Source organism: Lactuca sativa, chromosome 5 (genome assembly GCF_002870075.4).
Source record: "Lactuca sativa cultivar Salinas chromosome 5, Lsat_Salinas_v11, whole genome shotgun sequence".
Lineage (NCBI taxonomy): Eukaryota > Viridiplantae > Streptophyta > Magnoliopsida > Asterales > Asteraceae > Lactuca > Lactuca sativa.
Window position 1 is genome coordinate 366,963,843 of NC_056627.2, and position 25,488 is coordinate 366,989,330.

Here is a 25,488-nt window from a genome sequence, read left to right on the forward strand (position 1 = left end):
ATGCACGACTGTAATTCGTTAGTTAGCATACGGCATGGGCGCATACAGATGGGACGAGTATTTTAGGATGTCAGAGCGTACCGTGCGGGAGTGGTGTACAAGTTACGCAAATCGATCTGTTTGGTTTATGGGCAACAATATTTTCGCAAACCAACTATGAACGATATCCATTAATTGTACACAGTGCATGAAGGCAAGCATGGATTCCCTGGATGCTTCATAGTATCAATTCCATGCATTGGGGTTGGTAATTATGTCCCAACGCATGGTGTGGCCAGTACATGAGAGACGACCACAAAGAGCCGACGATTGTTCTAGAGGCTATCGCATCGCATGGTCTTTGGATATGACATGCATTCTTTGGTCTAACTGCTGCAAACAATGACATCAATGTGCTAGACCAGTCGCCGGTTTTCAACGATATGTACCTTGGAAAGTCATACGATGTACCTTTTCAAGAAAATGGGGTGTCACACCCCCAAATCGAGTTGGCGGAAACATTCAAGGGTGGAGGACGTCATGTATAGTATGATAACAATGCATAATAGTAAAACAAGCAACAACATCCATTGCATTAATATAATAGATACATACATGTGTGTTCCTTTGTAAAGTTTTAATGACACCAAAAATGTACAATAAAAAATAAAGACGAGCCTTGGAATCCACTCTGTCCTTCAAAAGTTGCCTGAGTGTACCTGTCTTACTGGTTCCCTGAGAATACAAGTTATTTTGAAAGAGAGTATCAACATAAAATGCTGGTGAGTTCATAAGTATTTAGTGTCATTAGTTGTATGAAAACATTTGTAAGTGTTTAAATGTATAAGTTGTAAGTGTTTTCTTGTAGTAAAGTACTCGATATAATTGTTTGTAAACCGTTTGTACAATTCTCATATCTTCCTAGAAAATCCCATATTTTCTACTAAATTGTTGTCTTCTAGCAAGACTGTAACATTCAGTTAGTTTGTTTGTAATAGTATGTAATTTCCCAAGTCCAACTATTGTTATCAAAACATAGGTTATACATTATCGTTTAATGCGAAAACGTTTTAAAAGTAAATGTATTAGGGAAAACATTATAGAACTTGTAGTTTTTGTAAGAGGAAACTACCGTAGTACTAATTATCGTAAAGCCAATGAATTATAAGATAAGGTGAGATTTGTAACCATACTGATTGACGGCTGTAAAACACGACGATGAAAGACGTCAAAATAACAAGACATTTGTCACCCCTTGGCTTGGTCGTCCGGGGACTGTAGCTAACAGTCGGGGTGCGGGATAGTCTGTCTCGTATAGATCTATACACACAATGCCCACTATCCCTCCAGGAGACTCTGGTTACCAACATGACCACGGTGGAATCCGCGTCATGTAGAAGTAAATCTCATACTCTAATTGTTATGTTGTTGTATGTTCCTTCTATTTACTTGTAAATGTATATGTAATGTTTCTCATGATAGTAAGTTCTCTTAGTTTCTCATCATAGTATAGTTATATAACTTCTCATAATAGCATGTATTGACTCATGAATGAACTGACTCTTTGTATGCTTCGTTGAACTAGGAGTAATGAATATTATTATCCTAACTATACCTATTATAGTTTACTAGTAGAATTGTTTGTATGACTGATTGTATTGAAATGAGATAAAAGCCTTTATATCTATACATATATACATAATATATAACTAAGAATCAAACGACACTCGGACAAATAACCGGGTACTCTAAGTCCACAACCAAACAAGGAATAGGAAATAAAGTGAGTTATCAGTCCTAAGTCCTTCAAACCTTATTTATATAACTATATTTGCATTAGACATGGTTTTAACAATATATAAGTTTGAAAACTGTAAAAGAAAAGGTTTGATATAAAGAGCGAATTTGATGAAGAGTTTAACATGTAAAAGAGTTTGATAAGCAGTTTGAAGTCATTTGTTTGATAAAACAATTAAAGCATAGAAAATCCATATGTTTGATAGTTATTAATCACATGTGATTGATATAATAACTATGATATTCAACTTGTATCCCCCCCCATAAAAGCATTTAAATCATTTAAAAGGTTGATTAAGGGGTATGGACTCACCTGTAGTGAGTGGTTTGGATGGAAGTGTTGGACAAGGTGCTAGGTGTCAAGTGAAGACTTGAACACATACAACGATCCTATTTAGCATATAAAGATATATATATATATATATATATATATATATATATATATATATATATATGTATCTAATTAGTGATTAAAACACCAATTAAGCAAGTGTAAACACCCTAAAACATGGAAAACACCTTGGTCTAAGTGCTAGCGGGTCATAGGGTTGCACCACAGGAGTATAAGGCCTTGTATTAGAGTTTTCAGCCCAAGGACCAAACCCCGTGGAGTTTACGGCCTAGGGTTTACGGACCTAGTGGGTTTACAGCCGTAAATCCATGGCAAACTCCACAAACTTGAAGTTTAAGCTCCCTAGTTCAATGGTGAATGGTTCAAGTCCAAGTTCTAAGCATTGGGGAGGAAGTTAGGGCAACATTGCACCCTCTTATGGAGTTTACGGCCTTGGGAGATGCCTTGGCCGTAAACTCCCTTCCATTCCAGATTTCTTAATGTTTATAAGGTGTAAACAAGTCCATTCTAGTATATAATAAGCTAGGGAAAGAGTACTTACAATCTAGAAGCTTGTTTGGGTGTTTAAGGTCCAAGAACACTAGTGTGTGTTCTTGGTGTTTTGAAGAACACTTGAAGATCTATGTAAAAGTGAAGATTTCATGGATGAAATAGTGTATAACAACTAGATGAAAGGTTAGAACAACAAATCAAGGGTAGAAACACTTACATTTTTGGAAGATTGGAAGAAGAGTGTTATGATACTTGAGAGAGAAGTTGATGTTCTTGAGCTTGAAAGTTGGAAAATGAGGAAAATGAAGAGTAAACTCATGCTATATGAATGAGTTTACGGCCATAAGGTAGTTTACGGCCCAAACTCCAAAAGTTTGGCCGTGAACTCCTTATTAAGGTGTTAAGTGTGTGTTTGCTACTCCAAGACCCTATAAGGTACTTCATTTTATTCATTCGGTTGACGAATTAATATTTAAAAACACCCAGACGGATTTTAAACCGGCTAAAAATTAGTAGAAATGAGTTGGACAATTATTTGAAGTGCTTGACTGTAGGGTTTGTACAAATGGAAATTTCGGGTTGTCACATGGGGTAGCATATAAGTGTGGATACTATCTTACTGACGGTATATATCCTCCCTTGTCAGTTTTTGAGAAATCGTTTACATATCCTAACGACCCGAAAAGGAAAAAAGTTTAAAGAGGCGTAAGAGTCAGTTAGGAAGGATGTGGAGCGAACATTTGGTGTACTTAAGAGACGTTGGCAAGTAATAGCAGTCAGGGCAAGGTCATATGAAGTGAAAATGTTACAACACGTAATGTATGCATGTATCATATTGCATAATATGATTCTTGAAGACGAAGGAAGAGCGATATGTCGGTACAACGAAAATGAAGTTTTTCCAAATGTCGAAGGAGTAGCCATTGGTACACAAGAGTATAGGGCTGATATGGGCTTATTTAGTCATAGAAATCATTCATTATCTTATTAATTATTGTTGATTTTATATCATTTTATGAACAAAAGATACTTAATTAGCTTAATATTTCAATTTCAGCAATAAAAGACATGCTCGGGTGAGAAAGGAAGAGGATTGAGTGATTGGAAGCTTGGATCTTGGATTTTGAAGAAAGAAGGATGTTGCTGGACAGCTTGACCCCTCATCAGTGTTTTGGCCATATCTCATGAACCGTAACTCCGATTGACGAGATTCAAAATGTTATGAAAACTAGACACAATTTTGGACGACTTTCGTGTTTTGAGAAAATGTTGATTCCAAAAGAAACTCGACGAGTTTTTAGCACAAACTCGACGAGTTGGTTAGAATGTTCCAGATTCGAAGATGCCTTGCCGTACACGCTGTATACGCAGATTATTGAAAAAACTCGACGAGTTTTTGGTGAAAACTCGTCGAGTTGACGATGTTTTCAGAATTTATATATAGAAACTCTTCTCATTCGAACCCTAACTTTTGCTGGAGGCTAGCTGCGACTTTTGAAGATCAGAAGGGTTCTTGGAGCTGCTATTTTCGAGATTGCAACCTAAGAAACAATTTAGAAGAGAATCAAAGGCAAATAATCATTCTTCTTTTCTTAATCTTTGTTTTGAACCATGTTTGAATCATTAGATTTTGATTTTAGGTTATTACTTGCTGTAGATATGAGCTAAAAGCTTTTTACTTCTGTTTGGATGAGATAATCTTATGGAATATGGTTTGATTGAGTGGTTGAATTGATATTAATTTGGTTATTCATCTTGTTAAGCTTATTAAAGATCCTTATGTATTGATGATAAATGTTTTTAGTTAACAAATATGTGATTGAGTTGCATGAACATCTTCTTGATTACTTGATTCATATAGTTTTATGAATATAAGATTGTATGCCTAGGAATAGTGAATATGAAACTAGGGTTAACTATAAAATATGTAAATCAATGTGTAAGCATGTGTGATGAACAACCATACATGAGTTGATTGAATTGAAAAAATTTAATTAACTATGATTATAAGTCTTACTTGATACGAACTGAACACTAGGAAACTTGTTAATTTAATCACTTGATCACTGTTTGAATTAACTTGTCTACTAAAGGATTGGTAATAATGAACATGAACCCAATCACATTAGGAATCGGTAACCATTGACATATTAATTCATTGCATTTGCCACGAAATCAACCATAGGAATAAGTGAATCGAATCTAAACAGAAGTCTCTTTTATCATTGAATCTAGTTGTCTTTTCTTGTTCTTCTTAGCTGTTAATTGTCTTTGTTTGAAATTTAATTGATTGATTAAGTTTCTAGTCTTGCAAAACTAGAGAAAACCCTCCTCTTTTATTAATTGTTTTTAGTTAGGTAATACTAGTATTTAATTTGATTGTTACCGTTCCCTGTGTTCGATACCCTACTTGCTTAAACTAAACTACTATCGATAGGTACACTGCCTGCGTGTGTTTGTTTACATTTGAGTTTGTTAGGATTAAAACTAGTTTGTTTAACACACATCAAGGGCGAATAGAAGAGAAGTACACAATCACGACATTCATCACGCACTTCGTGCTGATTTGGTGGAACACGTTTATAAGACTCATATTCAGTCGCCGATAGAATTTTCTCACGATGATTTGTTTGACGAATCAGACGAGGATTCTGATATGTTCGTCGAGAGCGTCGATTATGATGACGAAAGTGACGCTCGGGAGAATGATGAAGACGTTGAGGTCGATGACGAGGACGATGATTCCGTGTGACGTATTTTTTTTCTTTTAAATTAGGATATTAATTTTGTTTTCTATGTTATGGGTTGTTTGATTTTTTGTTTGTGTTTTTTTTTTTAATTTTCTATTTATTTAAATATTAGGTTTAATGTAATTTTTATTTTAATTAATGAAATGTTTTTTATTTTTAATTAAATTTTATGTTTAGTATTAATTTAAAAATTATAAATCATAAAAAAATTTATTTAAAAAAATAAAAAAACAAAATAGTGAGGGAAGCTTCCCACATATTTCTTAGGGTTTAGACGAAGGAAAGAAAAGTAAAAGAAAAGGTGGTGTGATCCACAAAAAGTGAGAAAAACCTTTTAATCATACCCTCCGGACTAACAATATAGCAAGGTTTGTCATCTCAAGCACCAAGTATATTAACTTCTTAAGCGGCCACATGACCTATCGTATGACATGGTAACCAACTAAGACAAATATTACTCGGTAAATGACAAGAATGAAAAAACATTTGTAAGTTTAGGGCTTTTATGCAAAAAAAAATGATATTAAACCCTTAAAAATCGCAAACATAAGGACTTTTGTGTAAATTTTCAAATACATAACTACATATTTTTGTAAATAAATATTGATGATCGTGTAATATTACCTTATTAAATTTCTAAGAATAATTTTTTATTTGCAAGTTTAAGACTTTTATATAAAAACAGGTCGGGATAGAGCCGTAAAAAAAACAAACTTAAGGATTTTTGTATATTTTTTCCTAAAATAATTACACATTCTTGTAAATAAACATTTTATATAAAAACAGGTCGGGATAGAGCCGTAAAAAAAAAACAAACTTAAGGATTTTTGTATATTTTTTCCTAAAATAATTACACATTCTTGTAAATAAACATTGACAATCTTGTAATATTACATGATAAATCCAAAAAAAATTGTTATAAAATATGATTAAATTATAGAGTAAAGAAAGACACGAGAGTAGAGAGAACTTTTATTCCAATACTTGTGATGAAATCATCAAACTTTACAATACATAATATTCACTATTTATATTAAACAAAGAAGATGAAAGGTGATGTATGATATGGATACTCATTATAGTGGTGGATAATTGCACTCACAAAACTCATAACAATGTTTGCTATAGTGTTCACTGATTATGGAGAGTAATGGGGGAATGTGGAGAATCCAATAGTCATTCACTAAATAATAATTCATAACACTCCCCCTTGAATGACGATTGTATCATGCCTCGTTAAAACCTTAATCGGTAAAACCTCATGGGAAAAACCCTTTATTAAAGAAAAAGAGTACATGATTAATAATAGATATTGGAAACAATTGCCTCGTTAAAAACCTTGCTAAGAAAACCCAGTGGAAAAAACATAGCTAAGGAAAAGAGTACAATATGTTTCCAACTCCCCCTGATTAGCACATCACTTGATTTTCTTGAAGCACCGCATAGCAATGTTTCGTACCATCTTTTCAAATTTTGATGTAGGAAGTGCTTTAGTAAACCAATCATGAAAGTTGTTACCGGATTGAATTTTCTAGATGTTGATGCCACACTCTTTTTTGAAGATCATGAGTGAAAAAAACTTTGGTGATATATGCTTGGTTCTGTCTCCTTTGATAAATCCTTCCTTGAATGGAGCTATACAAGTTGTATTATCTTCATGTAGTATGGTTGGAACATCCCTGTTAGAAGTTAGACCACAATTCTTGCAAATGTATCGAGTTAAATTTCTTAACCAAATACATTCATGACTTGCCTTATAAATTGCTATAATCTCTGCATAGCTGGGATAAGTAGCAACTAAAGTTTGTTTAACAAAATGACAAGAAATTACGTTACCTCGTCAAGTGAATAAATAACCTGTTTGGGATCGAGCTTTGTGTGGATCAGATAAATATCCAACATCTGCATAACTAATTAACTTCGCATTTTAAGAATTTGATTAGTATAAATTCATATCCATTGTACCTCGAAGATATCAAAGAATGTGTTTGACTCTATTACAATATCTTCTTGTTGGACAAGAACTATATCTTGCTAATAAGTTTACGACAAAAGATTTATCAGGTCTTGTATTGATAGTATGATATATTAGTGCACCAATAGCACTAAGACATAGTTCTTCTGGAACAAGAAGATTTTCAAGTTTTTTATGATGCTGAAATTGATCCTTTTTGGCATCTAAGTGCCTTACCACCTTCGGGTTACTCATGGATGTGAGTTATTCATATAAAACCTTTTTAGCACCTTTTCTAGATATTAATGTACAAAAACTCCATTTTTGTGTGCTTAATTTGAAGACCCAAATAGAATTTCATCTTACCAAGATCATTCATTTCAAACATTTCTTTCAAACATGAAGTGACCTTTTCCAATTCTCTAGGAGTTCCAATTATGTTCAAATCATGTACAATAACATCAATTATGATAAACTCTTATCTGCATCTTTTTATGAATACACATGGACTTAATGGATCATTTTTATAGCACTCTTTCAACCGAAATGTACTAAAACAATTGAAGCACATACGGCTAGATTGTTTCAATCTATACAAAGATTTATTTAATTTTACCAAATATACTTCACGAGAATTAGAAGTTTGTGCTTCTGGCACCTTAAACCCTTTTGGGATTTTCATATAAATATCATTTCAAGTGAACTATATAAATAGGCGGTAAATACATCCATTAGACAGATCTCCGGTTTTGCATATGTTGTTAAACTTATAAAATAAATGAATGTAATTGCATCACCTACCGGAGAATACGTTTCTTCATAATCAATTTCAGGTCTTTGGGTATAACCTTGTGCAACAAGTATTGCTTTATATCTCATAACTTTATTTTTCTTGTTTCTTTTGCGCACAAATACCCATTCGTGTCCCACATTTCTCAATAGATTTAGGTTCAAGATCCTCATTTTCTTTATAATCACACGCGGAACATGATATGAAAAATTATCGTCGACGTCTATCTTATTTCGGTTCCACCTTATTCCTGTCATGACATAATTTATTGAGATCTCATCATTTTCATTTTTTCAGGTACCTTATTTTCTTTTGTTATGTCATTGGGCTCTTCTAGAGCTTCATTAATCTTTTCAAGAGATTATGTTTTCTTTTTTGGACCATCAATTGTATTTGCTTCATTTCATTTTCGAGGATTTTTATCTTTGGAACCGGCAGATCTTCCACGCTTCAGGCGTGCCTAAGATTCATTTGTAGTTGTATTTTTTTTTCCTTTTGGAATATCAATTGTAACTGGAGTAAGTATAGCTGGTACATGAGACTTTGTTACTCACTTAGGGTCAGTAAATGTTTCTGGCAATTGATTTGCTACATTTTGTAAAGGAATTATCTTTTTTATTTCAAGTTCACATTGACTTGAACAGGGATCTAAAACTGAAAGTGACAATTCCTTTCAAGAGATTTTATTTTCCAGCTTCTTTATTTCTCCCCCTAATGTTGGAAAATATGATTCATCAAAATAATAATCATCAAATATAGCTGTAAATAAATCTCCAATTGATGATTTTAAATATTTTACTATAGATGGAGATTCATATCCAACATAAATTCTCATTCTTCTTGAGGACCCATTTTTGTGAAGTGAGGTGGAGAAATGGGTACATAAATTATACATCCAAACATCCTTGGATGGTAAATTTTTGGTTCCTGACCGCAAACCATTGAGTAGGGGAGAAATCATGATAACTAGTTGTCATTATGCCTATAAGTGATGTTGCATCTAAAATTTCATGCCCTTATGTTGATTAGGAAGTTTATAATGCATTAGTAATGGTCTTGCAATTAATTAAAGGTGTTTGATACTTTGATTAACGACTCAGCTAAACAATTTTGTGTATGAACATATGCAACATGATGTTCAATAGTTGTCCTAATCGAAAAGGAATAATCATTAAAAGCTTATGATGTAAATTCTCCAACATTGTCAAGTCAAATTTTCATAATAGGGTAATCGGGAAAATGTGCCCTTAGGCAAATTATTTATGCAAGTAATCTTGCAAAAACCAAATTTTGACTAGACAACAAGCACACATGTGACCATCTAGTTGATGTGTCAATTAAAACCATAAAATATCTAAATGGTCCACATGGTGTTGGATGAATTAGTCCATATATATCTTCTTGAATTCTTTGTAAGAAACTAAGACTTTCATACCCAACTTTGTTCAATGATGGATGAATTAGTCCATATATAACCACTTGAAGTTTCATTTATTCTACATATCATAATTGATCCGGATGGCCCAACCGGTCATGCCAAACTATGAAGGTAATATCATACATTTTTTATTTTCAATAACATGAATCAATGTAATATTTTCAATATCATGAATCATTATAATATTTGTATAGTACAATCCGGAGGACAATATAGGTAATTTTTCCAAAAAACTTTTCTTATCCAATATCATTTTTGTAATGTTAAGATAATTTTTATTACCATCATTAGTTGTTTCAATAGGATATCCGTTAGACTGAATATCCTTAAAACCTAATAAATTTCTTGGTGATTTTAATAATAATAATGCATCACCAATTGTAATTATTGTCACTTGTGGTAATACTATATTCGCTCTTCCGGAGCCTTCAATCATTTTTGCATTACCTGTTATTATATTAAAATTTGCTTCTCTAATTGATAAGTAAGCAGAATATTTTTCATTATTCGAAATGTTATGTGTTATTGCATTGTCTGCAAGAAATATATATTCCTTGTTTCTTTTGCGAATATTCATTTTTCTTTTCAATAAATAAATAAAACATAAGAAACATTCGACATATGACATAAAAACATAATAAATGTTATGAAACAAAACTACACAATATTCTTCAATCACCATCTATATCACCACTTGTCCCTTCTAGGTAGACAAGAAAATCGACAACATCCAAATGTGTCATTTCAGGTTGATCTTCATGAATATCACTTTTGAATAAAATTTGTTTTGATATATTATTTTTCTTTAGATTTAAGATAAGTTTGATAAAGATCAACAAAATCTTTGGTAAGCGGCATGTACAAGACCAATGAACGGTCATTCCACATCGGTGACAAACATTTTCAACTTTCTTTTTTCCTTGACCAATTTAATCATTAGGATGTGGATTTTTGCTATTTTCCAACGTCTGGTGGTTGCTTGTAATCTTGTTATTTTTATGATAATACCCTGCATGACCTCGATTATACCCATGACTATTATGATTATATGATATTGCATTCACTTCAGGGAATGCATTAGAACCAGTCGGGATTGATTGATGATTTTTCATCAATAGTTCATAGTTTTATTCAGCCAGAAGAGGAAATGAGATTAATTCATAATATATTATTTTTAAATCTTTCTCATGATATTGCTGCTGCAGGAGCATGTTGGTGGCATGGAAAGTAGAGAAAATTTTTTCTAGCATAACATAGTTTTTCATAGTGAAAATACTAATCAAAATAAAGACTTGTATGTTCAAGAATTGTTAGTTAATAAATTTCATAAAATAGTTTATAAGCATTGTACATGTAACTTATAAAAAATACATACCTAAAAATAATAAGAGCGATAAAGAGTTAGAGCTCTATGGTAGAGTCATGCTGATAAAGTGTTATAAAATATGATCAAATAACAAGATAAATTATAGAGTAAAGAAAGACATGAGAGTGGAGAGAACTTTTATTCCAATACTTGTGATGAAAATCATCAAACTTTACAATACATAATATTTACTATTTATACTAAACAAAGAAGATGAAAGGTGATGTATGATACGAATGCTCATTATAGTGGTGGATAACTACACTCATAAAACTCATAATAATGTTTGCTATAATGTTCACTGATTATGGAGAGTAATGGGGGAATATGGAGAATCTAATAGTCATTCACTAAATAATAATTCATAACAAAATTAATATATTACATGATAAATTCAAATAACAAAAAAAGAAATTTGCAAATTTCACGCAATGATGCAAAAAAAAAAGTTGGAGTAAAACCTTTAAAAATGACAAACTTAAGGATTATTCTGTAATTTTTTTATATAAATAATTACATATTCTTGTAAATAAATATTAATGATTGTATAATATTAAGCCAACAATGAAAACCCCTTAAAAGTTTTAGGCTTTTATTTCAAAAAAATAATGTAAACTAAATTTAAAGACTTTTATTTAGTTTAAGGTTTCTAATCCAACGGTATTAAGTGTTGTCCTTCCTTCTTAAGGTTAATGGTTCAAGTCTGATATGAGATATGTATGAATTTAGGAGTAATTTAGAATTATATATAACATTAATTGTGGGGAGCGTTAATCATAATTTGTGCACTTGAGATTTTGGCCACCAAAATTGTGCTTCTTCAGATTTTTCTCACCTATTTTTCTAAAATTAACATTTTGGCCCTTGCTTTCTATCTTTTTTACTCTTCTCTCCACAGCCTTTGACTCCACCGTCTTTGAATCTTCCCTTCTCTCTGTCTATGCAATCGATTTGGTTTTGTGCTTCAAACCCACGATTCTTCCAAAAAAGACGTCACTTCTATCCATCCTTTGTTCCATCGTTTTCCTTTTGCTCTGCAAATATCGATGGATGATGCTTCTTCTATGTTGCGATTCTTATTCATTGGCAACTACTTAGAAGTTCTCTGCACCCATCACCGGTCAAAATCAGAGTAAAAGTGCACCATCCTCCTTTGCCATCTACAACCTCCACAAATGTCTATAACAGTTCATATGCTTTACCGACTATAAGTCACCACCACCATCAGACCGTTCCTTGAGGTCCGATTCGGATGTTAGTTCTTCCATTCTCCATTCTTCCTTTCTGACCATGTAATAACTGTTGGTGTTTTTTTTGTTGGTCGTTTAGGTTTTTTGATATTTTCTGCTTCCAAATTTCAATTTTGGTTGGTTTGATTTTAGCTGATGTGTATCGCGTTTTGGAAACCACATGCTTCCCTGATTACTTTAGTTAACGTTTATGTTGTGCTTTTGGTTAGTGTAAACGAGGGCAAGAAGACAGATGGAAAAACGTTTCACAGGCTTCACTATTTCGCTGTTCGTCAGGTTGATTGGCATCAGTCGTGTGCTCGGGGCTTTTAACAGTAACAAAAAAAATGCTTTTTTTTTGCGTTTTGTTTACATCTCCACTCTAATTTATTAATCTACATCTGATATTTTAATTCTAAATTTCTTAAATTTATATCCAATTAGGTGTAAAACTCGTGTAATACACAAATTGATTAAAAAAAGATTATATACCAAAATGTAAACAATAAATATTTTTTAAAATAAATAATGAAAAACATATTAATTGTAATTTATTATCATACTTATTATATTTAATATTTTACATATATACATATAAGTATTATGTAACTTTTATTTAAAAATTAAAAAAAATTAAAAATTGACATATGAATATTATTTTATGAAAAAATATCATAATTGGTCCCAATGGTTACCCAAAATCTGAAGTTTACTCCCCGTGGTTTAAAAACCTCATAGATGGTCCCTATGTTTTCAAAACTTTTGATGTTTGGTCTTTTTTGCTAACTCCGTTAAGTTTGTCCGTTAACTAAAGGGTATTTTCAACATTTCACCACCACAGGGACCATTTATGATGTTTTCTTGTATTTTAAAAAAAATTAAACATAATTAAATATATAAAAGTTCTCTCTCTCTCTCTCTCTCTCTCTCTCTCTCTCTCTCTCTCTCTCTCTCTCTCTCTCTCTCTCTCTCTCTCTCTCTCTCTCTCTCTCTCTCTCTCTCTCTATATATATATATATATATATATATATATATATATATATATATATATATATATATATATATATATATATATATATATATATATATACTCAAATCATATTCTTTCTAACTCCTTTCAAAACACACACTTAACATTATCAAGAACACATACACACAATCTCAAGAACATCTCCAACTTGAAAAGATGATTCACCGCTACCACCATCCATCGCCAACCACCTCTATCTTCTCCACCCTAATCCCCTGTATCTCCTTACTTAATCTGATGCACAATCGATTTTCCCGGTTTTCTCTTCAAGAACAATCGAATTTCTGGGTTTGTTTCTAGAATTGAAATCAACTTCTGAATCTAAAAAAGCTTACGGGTAATGGGTTTTCAAGAATAATCGATTTCTGAAAAATCGATTTCGCATGTGTATTTTCATATCATTTCTAGGTTTATGGATTGAGTTAGAAGAATGGTGGAGGAATAAACCGTTTTGGTTTATCGGAGGTACTAGCACCCATTTGACTGCTCTTCTTCAAGGATTTCTGAAAGTGGTCATCAGAATCGAAATCTCATTCACATTGAAAGGGTATCAGGCAAGATTCTCATTCAACATTTCAAAATTCTAATCGACCCTAAAATGCACACATGTTCCCTCCATCGTCTCCAGTCACTCTCTATCCCTCTCATTCAAATACGAAGTTGTAGCCATAACAGTCTCATCTGCTCCCTACTTTGTCTGCCACTGCTCACAATCGCAGCATCTCGTTGACTTTTTACTCTGGCGGACAACTGCAGGCGAGAGACGATCTTCCGCTCCTCCGTGCCTTTGACCTCCATCAGTTACTCACTCACAATAAGCCCACTTAGAATCTGATTTTTGTTCAGATCAATTTTACACTTTCGCTTTATTGTTTTTGGTATTCTCTCGTTCCAATGTGGTTGTGTTACTGACTTACTGTGTGTTAATTGCTAGCTGGTTGTGTGTTTTTGGTCAGCTGGGTTCATCGAATTGCTTTGATTGTTTTGATTAGTTTCAGGTTCATTTGAATGTGGGTTGTTACAAGGATACTGTTAACGAGAGAGAGAGAGAGAGAGAGAGAGAGAGAGAGAGAGAGAGAGAGAGAGAGAGAGAGAGAGAGAGGAGAGAGAGAGAGAGAGAGAGAGAGAGAGAGAGAGAGAGAGAGAGAGAGAGAGAGAGAGGTTTATTTATTTTTATATTTTTAATAATTAAAGAAAAAATAAAAAATTATAAAACAACAAAAAGTCATTTTATGTGGCTTATAGAACATTTTTGCAAGTTTTAGAAACCATATAGACAATCTATGCATTGCATGTTTAAAAATCATAGAGATCATTCATATATACAAATTTAGCGATTGAAGTTGTAATATTTGATAAACTATATTTTAATAAACCATATAGACAATATATTTAATTTTGTCTTATAAAAATGGTCTTTATTAAATTATTTAATGTTCGTGTGTTTAAGAAAATTATACAAATAGTCTCTATAAAATTATCTAAAAAAATTTACATAAATACTTCTTATGTAAAATTATATTTGATCTAATAGTCTTTATGTTTGAAAGTTTTATAGAAATGGTCCCTTCAAATTCATCTAATGGTTTTTATGTTTGATTAGTTACATAAATGGTCGTTGAAAAATTATCTAATAGTCCTTCTGTAATGTAACGCCCGGATCATGGTATGTATTTTAAACCAAATTCTTCATTTTTGCAAAGGGACTCGACGAGTAGGAGGCCCCAAACTCGTCGAGTAGAAACGGATTTTTGGACGCGGGACTTGAAGTCTACTCAACTAGTTGAGAAGCCTCAACTCGACGAGTAAGGCTACCAGAATGAAACCCTGATTTTCACGGTTTGCACCCTATTTAAGCACCTTAACACTTTATTGTGACCTCCCTCAGTCCAACAAACCCTAATTCGTGATCTTGAGCCTTTTGAGTGTGTGTGTGTGAGTGAAAAGAGATTGATTATTTGGTATTTCCTTGAAGGAGTGGAAGTTAGAAATGCTTGGTTGAAGGAAGAATGTTTGGATCCAGAAGTAGAGTTTTATTTCTGGTTCCCCTGAGGTATAAAGCTCTTACCTTGTTTATTGAGTGTTTAGATCTAGTTTTAAGGATTTTTCTCCATGTTTTGGTTCAACAATGGTGGCCTTTGGGATTTGGATATCCCATGTAGAAAGAACCTTCAGATCTAGAGTCGTTGAGGGACTCCATGGCATAAAGGTGCCAACTTTATGGCCATGGGAGTCCCATGCAACTTGTGAACCACCTTTTAGGGCCTTTTGAGCTAAATAACCCATGCATGGATGTAAAGTTAGTAACTTTACGTGATATATCGACCCTAGGGGACCATATCTATGGTTTGGAAGCGTTGAACCCGACTGGAAACGACTGAATGGATTTAGAATATAGGAGACTCAGCCTTCCAAATTTTGAAGGATAGAGGACACGCATTTGTGCGTGCCCTAAAATTATTTTCTTACAAAAAGAAAATTACAACCACGGAGGGCACCTAAATTAAATGGGCGTCATCTACAAATGTCGCTTTATATTTTTTCATTTAAACACGCGTTTTTAAAGAGGGATCCTCTAAAATTAGAAAATTCTAAAATTGTGAAGTAATATCCCTTATCTTTCATAAAATTGCACAGAGAGCCATTTTCTCCCTCCTCCTTATCTCTAACCCTAGACACAACCACTGTAATTTCGCAACGATGTCTTCCATCTTCCTTGCTCCAGAATTGTGACCTTCTTCGAAGCTATCTTATACCCCCCACCTGGTACTACCACACTCGAAATCGATGAAACCTTACCGTGTAACGCCCGCAGATCAGAGCTAGTCAATTAAGAGACAATAAGTGTCGAAAACGACTTTTTTATAGAAGATTATTTAGAATGAATAATCTTAACTAAGTTTTAGTGGTCGTGACAAGGTTTCCGAATATATAAAGAATGCCGAAATCCGAGTTATAACGAAGAAGTTATGATCTGTCGAAGTTTCGAGACAGAACCGACACGACACAGCGCGACGTAAATAGTGAATCTACGTTAGAGCGATATTTGGCCTTAGCGATCTAAATGAAATTCGTAGAATACGTTAAACCGAGAGCGTGCATAAAAAGAACGTCCAAATCTGACTTCATATAAGGAAGTTATTTTCTAAGTTTCAGCTTAGTAGTATGCAGCCCGAAACTCGAATTTGAGATCGAGTGATTTCTAGCCAAAACAATGTAAATGAGAATCGAATATCTCCTCAATAGTATTCCAACGGTAAAAAGACAGAAGAAAACAGACGACAGATGAAGAAGTTATGAGTTTATAACGGAGTTTTCCCGTCCCAGTCTACTAAAAATAATATAATAAAAATTAAAATCAAAATTAGCTGATGAAGTCTAAATGAAAGTTGTAGATCTTGTTTTTACCTACGCGTCAATATAAAGAACGTCGAAAATGGAGTTCGTATGCGAAAGTTATGAATTTTTGAAGTTCGGGGCGCGAAACCCAAAACTGTCAGAGACCACGACGTGAAAACAGTATTCACGACGTGAACTGACTTCTAACGTCTTTTGGAGCCTAATAGAGCAAGTGGACGATGACGCATGCAATGAAGTTCAAGCCCACGACATGAAAACACTGTTCACGACGTGAAACTCGAAAAATCAGCCCTATAAATAGAATCGAAGGGCAGTCGGGTTTTGGTTGATAACTCCTTCACTCTCTCACTCCCGATACCCTCTCTAGCTGTCTTGAAGTACTCCCGAAGCCCCGACATCATCCTGAGACACGAAGCGAGTCCCGAAGCCCATAGATCCCGAGAAGAAAAAGTTTCCGAGCCGAAACTCTGCCCGCATAAAGCCCGGTTTTGGAGAAAACGTCCCGGTTTTATCATAAAAGATTATTTTAAGAGATGAGGTGTTGTCCGATCATCGTCTTATCAAGTGAGTGTGTAGTTACTTTCTTCTAACACATAAATATGAAGTATTTTCTATGAAATACGTGCTATGTGTTATGTATTGTTTGTTTATTTGAGATGAGAGTGGAATGGATGTTTTATATAGGTTTTTTAATGATTTAAACCGTATATGTATTTTATATCTACAAATATGTTGGGTAGAACATGGGTAGATGAAATGTTTGGTGACTATGAGACGTAGCTCCTATTAAAGTGAGCCTTGTTGACTATGGAGTTAGCGCCTGTTAAAGTGAACCTTGGTGACTATGGAGTTAGCGGCTGTTAAAGTGAACCTTGGTGACTATTAAAGTGAACCTTGGTGACTATAGAGTTAGCACCTGTTAAGTGAACCTTGGTGACTATGGACTTAGCGCCTGATAGTTATGGATTTAGTATCTGATGATAAACTTTGGCAGCAATGGACTTCGTGCCAATTCCTTAGGTAAATCCTTGGGAATGAATGAATGAAGGATAGTTGATTCTTAGGGTAAAACCTTAAGAAATAAAGAAGATAATGGGGATGGGTAATTGGTTAGATTGCTTGATGATTAAATATAATAATTATATTATTGTGGGTTGAAAACCCTATATGCTCACCAGATTCCCAAGCCTGACCCACTCAGTTTTCTTTGCATTACATGTAATGGCACAAGAGTATAAGTTGGTGGACATGATGAGAGATTTTGGATTATAGATCAGTAGTTTTAAATAATTGTTGTAAGGTCTATTTTATATTGTTTATGCTTTTGGTATGTATTGGAACATGACATCCTGAGATTTTGTTATTTAATGAAAATACATTTCTTTAAAGAAATGCTTTGATAAATTCTTATCATATTTTGTTTTGGGAACAAATTCCGCAACTCTTTTAATCAAAGGATTACTCTGATTTTATAAAACAAAGCATAAACAAATCGGTCTTTTCTGGCCGTGAAAATGAGGATGTCACATAACGACCCTTCATCATCAACAATCAATGCCTCCATCAACCAGCTAGGGCTTTTATGGGATACCTCCACAAAATTAATCAAGTTTCATCCTCGCAGTGTCGGCGACTCCTTACGCTCACACACGTCTATGCCGACGACTGCGACTTCTTACACTCACGATGTTAATGATTGGGGTTCTAAGTCCTGGATCCACCTCTTGTCAACCCTACTCCATCTACTATGACTACCCGGCCCGGACCAGGGCATGGGCAGGTTGGGCAATGGCCGTGGGCATCATTCCTGAGGTGGCATAATGTAAGTCTGGTCTGGTCTGGTAGCTATATGTGACATTTTCAGCCTACTGTGCTCAAAGCCCTCAATTTCGTATCTAATTGGCTTGGGTAATGGCCGAGGGCATCATTCCTGAGGTGCATTCTCTCTCTCTCTCTCTCTCTCTCTTTGGACAACCGTAATCACCCTTCTGGTTTTCTGAACCAGGTTCATCCGCTCTTTCCTCCGCTCCTATCTTTGGTGATGTAAGTATCTGCACACATGATTACATCTAATGGCCAGTGTTGGCGAAAATCGAAATAACGGTGGCAACTGAAGTGGGTTCTCATGGCGGAGGTTCAGGATGTTCAAAGTTTTTGCCTTTAGAAAACCCGTGAGTTTGTCCTTTCTTTTTATATAAAAAATCTTTATATAAATCAAGAAACTTGATTCTTGATTCTTAATTCTAGGTGACATTCAGTGCCACATCACTTGCACCAGAGGTTCAGGATGTTATCCCTTCCGAACTTGTCAGAGAGACTCCATATCTGACTCATTCGATTTTCAACATGTATGATACTTTTTTCAAAACTTAGTCACTTTTTTAACATGTAAAAGGCTTTTCTTGCTTCTTTATTTATTTATTTTAGTTATCATACGGAGCATGAGCTACTAAGATACATTAGTAAGTTGCAGTCAAAGGATCTGTCATTATGCCACAGTATGATTCCTCTGGGATCTTGCAACATGAAGCTTAATGCAACTACAAAGATGATGTCTGTGACATGGCCAACCTTTGCAGATATGCATCCTTTTGCTCCTACCCAACAGGCACAGGGGTATCAGGTAATCAAATCTTTCTAATTTTAACTTACAATTCCAAATTGTATTTTTGTTGACCTTTTTTTTAACCTGAGAGCAACATAAAAAAGTATCTTATAGGAAATGTTCAAGAATTTGGGGGACATGCTGTATACCATAACCGAATTTGACTCTTTCTCTTCACAACCAAATGTTGGAGCTGCTAAAGAATATGTTGGGCTGATGGTTATCTGAGCTTATCATATGGTATGCTAAATTATACCCTTTTATATAATCATATATATATATATATATATATATATATATATATATATATATAAAGTCAAAGTCATTGACTTTGGTCAACTATAGGTGAGAGGAAATCATCATCGTAATGTATGCATCATCCCTGTGTCTGCACATGGAACAAATCTTGCAAGTGCTGCTATGTGTGGAATGAAAATCATTACTGTGGGAACTGACTCCAAATGTAATATCAATATTGAAGAGGTACGCAAGGATGATGAAGCAAACAAGGAGTATCTATCTGCTCTTATGGTAAGCAATTTCTTTTATCAAAACATAAAATAAAAATATATATAATAAACAAAAGATTAATAACTAAAGTAAATTCTCTTTTTTTAGGTTACCTATCCTTCTACTCTTGGAGTTTATGAGGAAGGTATTGATGAGATTTTCAAGATTATTCATGACAATGGAGGTCAAGTTTACATGGATGGAGCTAACATGAATGCACAGGTACATAAACATTACACTTCTTGTGTCATTTTAATGGAGCTAACAAAATTGAAACATCATATAAAAATTATTTGGTTTTTTTTTTTACAGGTTGGATTAACAAGTCCAGGGTGGATTGGGGCTGATGTTTGTCATCTAAACCTTAACAAGACATTTTGCATTCCACATGGTGGTGGTGGGCCCAGAATGGGCCCCATTGGTGTGAAGAAACACTTGGCACCCTACTTGCCTTCACACCCTGTGGTAAGACAAAACAATAATTTTTTAGTTTGATGTTTATGTGTAATCAGAGTAATATGTTATTGAGTTTATATAATTTAATTTGTAAATCTTGATTTAAAGGTTGCAACTGGAGGCATACCAGCCCCTGAGCAGAGTAAGCCACTTGGCACGATTTCAGCAGCACCTTGGGGTTCAACACTTATCTTGCCTATATCATATACATACATTGCCATGATGGGATCTCAAGGACTTATAGATGCATCCAAGATAAATATCTTTAATGCAAACTATATGGCAAAACGTCTTGAGGTCTCAATTTCTTTCCTTCCCTATTCATTAAGAACAAATATATAATATTTTTTTAATTATTATTATCAAGTTCTCAATTTTTTTCCTTTGGGATTAATTACATTGCAGAGTCACTATCCCATTCTTTTCCGTGGTGTGAATGGAACAGTTTCCCATGAGTTCATTGTTGATTTGAGACCCTTGAAAGTAAGTTATAATATTATTTAGTCATATTTTTTGTTAAGTCAAAAAGAAATAGCAACTAACTTGAGTCATATTCATATTCAGACAAGTGCTGGAATAGAGCCATAAGATGTTGCAAAACGTCTGATTGATTACGGGTTTCATGGTCCAACTATGTCATGGCCAGTTCCAGGAACACTCATGATTGAACCCACTGAAAGTGAAAGCAAGGTATTTTTTTTAAAATGAGTAAAGTTTCTTTAAAAGTTATAATGTTTTTTCCTTTCCTTTCATTTTATATAACATAACATGTGGAATTTTTGAGTTGTAGGCTGAGTTGGCTAGGTTTTGTGATGCTTTGATCTCCATTAGACAAGAAATAACAGAAATTGAGAAAGGAATAGTGGACACCAACAACAATGTCATCAAGGTAATTATAATAATAACTAAGTTCTGGCTGTTTTTGTATTCTTTGTTCAAGAGTTATATAAGGGATAATGAGGGAAATTAAAAAATTTGTAGGGAGCACCTCATCCACCACAACTACTCATGGCTGATAAGTGGACAAAACCATACTCCAGAGAATATGCAGCTTACCCTGCACCATGGCTTCGTGCTACTAAGTTCTAGCCTACTACATGTTCGTGTAACGCCCCTAAAATACGGTCCAAAAATTTCTTTTAAAAACATTACTAATTCATAGTTAAGTCGTTCAAACTTACAAAAAGGGTTTATATTACAAATCATAGTCTCATTTCCAAACACTTGTTTAATTATCATAGTAAAACATCCCAGGTTAACTTGTCATGGTGTGTGCACTGCAACCCTCCCGAGCTCCTTCTCTGAAAACTGGATACATGAAACCAAAACTGAAAACCGTAAGCACGAAGCTTAGTGAGTTCCCCAGATACCACATATCATACAAACCAACTGATCCATACATGCCATACATAGACAAGAACCATACATGACCAACATATCCATAATCAAGTAAGGTGTTATGTGCCGAACATAGTCTTGCTAAGGTGCTATGTGCCAAACATAGTCTTGCCATCATGCCACGAACCGCACGTGGTCTTCCTGGTCAAGCCTGGGGCCACTCCCTAGGTCTTACAGACAGGTGCCAAGGGCCACCTCCTGGTCTTTTATGCAAGTATCACAAAGACAACCATACATACTACTCTACTTAGCTAAACAACATACAGTGTGCCAGAAGCCACCTTCCGGTCTTTCATATATAATAGCATACAATGTGCCAGGAGCCACCTCCTGGTCTTTCATACATATTACCTAGGGCTAACCCCCGGGTCTTCCTACCTTTCATAATAACATATTGTGTGCCAGGAGCCGCCTCCTGGTATTCCATGCATATTGCCTAGGGCTAACCCCCAGGTCTTCCTATCGTACATAAACTAAATGGGCCGGCATTGGTGCCTTAGACCCATACAAACTGTGAGGAGACTCACCTCGCACTGCTGAACTTTGCTGATAATCCTCTGGCTGCTGACCGACAACCCTCTGAACCGATGCTCCACTAGCTCCACTAGCTACTAGTATCAACATAACACTTAGTTCCAAACTGAACTCCAGAAGTCAAACTAAGTCAACTCCGGTCAAATTCAAAGTCCTGGTCAAAGCCAACCTTCTAGGTCAACCCTACTCGCCGAGTCTGCCTACTGACTCGCCGAGTTCATATGCTCAGAGTCCTTCCATTCGCGACTCGACTCGCCGAGTCAGCCCATGACTCGCCGAGTCCACCGATTTCCGAGTCCTATCCTGTCGAACTCACTGAGTCTCCACTCGACTCACTGATTCGAGTCTTAACTCGAAGGGTTTGGGGTTTCACGACCTGACTCGCCGAGTCCAAGGAAAACTTCAACAGACTCTCCGAGTTGTTCTTCCAACTCGTCGAGTTCCTGCCCAACTTCATCCAACTCACTGAGTTCACCCATGTGACTCACCGAGTTGCTTCAGCTCTTAATCCATGCAGTGGCTTTTCGAGCCAAACAGGGGCTCCAACTCATAGATCCACTCTCCCAAAGCCCATTCCCCACGTAAAGTTGCAACCTTTACGTGTAACTAAGGAGATTTATGCTAAACACACCACAAACTAGGGTTTAAGACAACCATGCTTCACCTACACTCTCAAGGCTGATACTTTATGACTCTCTGGGCCAAGACACAACTGGAGCTGAAGGGATTCAGCTTGGGGACGTCCAAACCCGAAATGTATCATACTTGGTCCAAAATCTCATAAAGAGGGACATAAAATGATCAAACAATTATCAAGGCAAGGAAGGAACTTGATTACCAAAATGAGTAGCTAAAGAGATGAATCTTCTGGATCCACAACCTTCCTCTTGAACCCTAAACTCCTTCTTCTCCTTCTAGGCTTCAAGAACACTCCAACTCTTCAACAATGGCTCACACACTTAGAGAGCACTAGAGTTTCGTGGAATAGCTTCTGGACAATGGGGGCTACAAATGAGGCTGATAGAAGGAGAATGAGATGCTTAAATAGGGTACCAAGCCCGGAAATTAGGGTTTTCCAACCCAGACCTTACTCGCCGAGTCGGTCCCTCCGACTCGCCGAGACGATCACTTAAACCCCGACACGGGTCCCACTCCAACTCGCCGAGTTCACCCATGGACTCGACAAGTTGACTCCTTTAACTTAGGGTTTTCCTTTCCTTTCTTGGTCTTTCTAATTCTGGGTGTTACAGTTCGTCTCTCTCTCATGGATAAAATTTAATCTAAATAATTAAAAAGTTTTTTTTGAATCTTGGATTGTTGATTGATGTGGTTAAAGATTGATTAACTATGGTTGGTTTAATTATGTGTGACAGACCGTGTGGACAATGTGTATGGTGATCGGAACCTGATCTGCACCCTTCAGCCACCATAGGAGTATGAAGAGAAAGTTGAAGCTACTATTTAAGAAATAAGAAGATATACATGTGCATGATGTGGTGTGGTTTTAAGGTTCTTTTTCAGCTTTATACTTAAATCTTGTTCTTGTATATACATGTTTCGTATTTGTAAGCCTTATATGGTTGTTGCTAGCTTTTATGGTATTAGTCATGTAAAATCATGGTGACCAACTTGTAACATCCCGAAATTCAGGTAAAGCTATTTAACCCTTCTCCTTTTCCCAAGTTGTTAAGTTAAGTCCCTTAAGTAAAATGTTAGGCTTGTGAGTACGTTGGGAGTACTGAGGAGTACGATGCGCGTACTCGCGCGCTTAATTTGGACGTGGACTCGCCTGGGTACGCTGGGCGTACCCAGGGTTACGTTGGGCATAACGAGCCCAAGTGTAAACCCTAATTTGGGGCTTATGCACTATAAAAGGAATGCTATGGCCTTGACCTCAGCCTCCATTCCAGAGAGTGAAACCCTAAAAGAGTCCTCCTTCGTTTCTAGCTAGTGTGTTGGTGTTCTAAGCTTCTAATTGTCATTTCAAGGTGGTGGAAGAGAAGAAGAGGCCATTTTGGAAGCTAGAAGTTTGTGGGAAAGAGTAGATTCGGGCTTTTCAGAGGTTGGAGCTTCTTCCTGAGGTAAAAAGCTCAAAGCTTGCCTTGTCTTTTGTGTTGTGTGCTTTTTGGACCAATTTCTAGGGTTTTTGGTCCCAAGATGGAGACTTTATGAGCAAATGGTCTCCATTGGCCTAGATCTATCATATTTCAGGACTATATGAGTTGTATGTTCATAAAAATGCAATCTTGGACGTAAATATTGATCCATGCATGAGATCTAGACCTTTGGAGGAGAAAGGAAAGGTGTTAGAGGGTGTAGGGACCTTTACAACCATGCAAAGGCTTAAAGGTTCTGACTTTATGGGATAAGAGACTTTAGGAGAGTCAGATCTGGAAGTTGAAGGAGTGTCTTAACCGTTTAAGACCAAAATCCATGGAATGGCTGAAACTGAGACTTACGTTGGGCGTAACTCTCAGTACGCGCAGCGTAAGGGGTTGAGGCCCTGATTGGGGTTCGTCGGCGTACGCCCCACATACAGAGAAGGTACGCGTTGCGTACTGCCTCCTGTTGACTTTTGTTGACTTTTAGGGTTTTGGTAAACCTTTGGACTTTTGGGTCAGGGAAGGGTAAAATGGTCTTTTACCTTTCTGTGGAAATTGTAGAATGGATTTAATCTAGCCTTTGAGAGCCGTTATATATTTGAGAGTATTGTTATATGTTTAGGCGGGGGCTAGACCAGTGTGATCGAGTGCGAGACTATCCGAGATACCGAGGTGAGTCTTCTCACTATACTGTACTTGGAAGGGTACCGATGTGTGACCGGAAGGTCTTATATGTTATGAGATATATGTGTTATATGTTGGTATGTGATATGTATGTGTTATGTATGATATGTATGATAAGGACCGGAAGGTCAAGATGATATGGACCGGAAGGTCAAGAGGACATGGACCGGAAGGTCAGGAGGTTACGAACCGGAAGGTCGATACGGGTAGGACCAGAAGGCCTACCGGGATTCGGGACGAAAGTCCCCTGAGATACTTGGACCGGAAGGTTCCACAGAGTTATGGCCTGGAAAGGCGTACGTGTTGTATGTGGTATTTTGGGAACTCACTAAGCATTTATGCTTACAATGTTGTGTGATGTGTTTCAGGTACCAGTGAGGATCGCGGAAAGGCGTCGGCTTGATCAGTACACACACATGAGGATTTTTACTGATTATGATCTTGGGATATGATGTTATGAGTTGTTATGTAATACAATGACATTTTATAACAATTATCAATGAAAGTGTGTTTTTTTTAAATGTGAAAAATTGTTTTGAAATTTACGTCGTTACAAGTTTGTATCAGAGCCTTGGTTTGAGGGATTCGGGTGCAACTTTGGATGTATCTTAACTCAAACTGAGGATTTGAGAAAGTTTTTCATAAATAAACAATTTTTCTAT

At 35.5% G+C, this 25,488-nt stretch overlaps 1 pseudogene; it reads left to right on the plus strand.

Annotated features, from left to right (window-relative positions):
- Positions 1-19,495: 19,495 nt before the first annotated feature.
- Positions 19,496-23,569, plus strand: LOC111917611 (glycine dehydrogenase (decarboxylating) A, mitochondrial-like; annotated as a pseudogene).
- The last annotated feature ends 1,919 nt before the right edge of the window (positions 23,570-25,488 follow it).